Source organism: Bison bison, unplaced genomic scaffold (assembly GCF_000754665.1).
Source record: "Bison bison bison isolate TAMUID 2011002044 unplaced genomic scaffold, Bison_UMD1.0 scf7180017864356, whole genome shotgun sequence".
NCBI lineage: Eukaryota > Metazoa > Chordata > Mammalia > Artiodactyla > Bovidae > Bison > Bison bison.
Genome location: NW_011494928.1, coordinates 309,532 through 310,241, shown reverse-complemented (window position 1 = coordinate 310,241; position 710 = coordinate 309,532).

The window sequence follows — 710 nt, the reverse complement described above, 5'->3', positions numbered from 1 at the left end:
TTAAACAACAGATGACTAATTATATTGAATATCTTTTCATGTGATTATTTTAAAACCAGGTATTCTTTTTAATGAATTTTCTGTATAATATTTTTGCCATTTTTGACTAATTATATTGAATATCTTTTCATGTGATTATTTTAAAACCAGGTATTCTTTTTAATGAATTTTCTGTATAATATTTTTGCCATTTTTGACTAATTATATTGAATATCTTTTCATGTGATTATTTTAAAACCAGGTATTCTTTTTAATGAATTTTCTGTATAATATTTTTGCCATTTTTGACTAATTATATTGAATATCTTTTCATGTGATTATTTTAAAACCAGGTATTCTTTTTAATGAATTTTCTGTATAATATTTTTGCCATTTTTATTGTTTTTTTATATTAATTTTTGTGAGTTTTTAAATACATTCTGGATAAAAGTCCTTTGTCAAATTTGTAATTTGTAAATATTTTCTACTAACTTGTTTTCTTTCTCATTTTCTTTATGCTGTACTTTAGAGAGAAGATTTTTTTAATTCTATAGAGTTTATCTTTTTTATTTGTTTATTTTTATGGATCATGCTTTTAATTTTGTATTTAAACTCTGTTTGCTAGACTATCATTAAGATTACTTCCTATATTTTTCTCAGTGTTTTACAATTTACATTTATTTCTATGGACTATTTTGCATTAATTTTTTTATGATATGAGATATTAATAT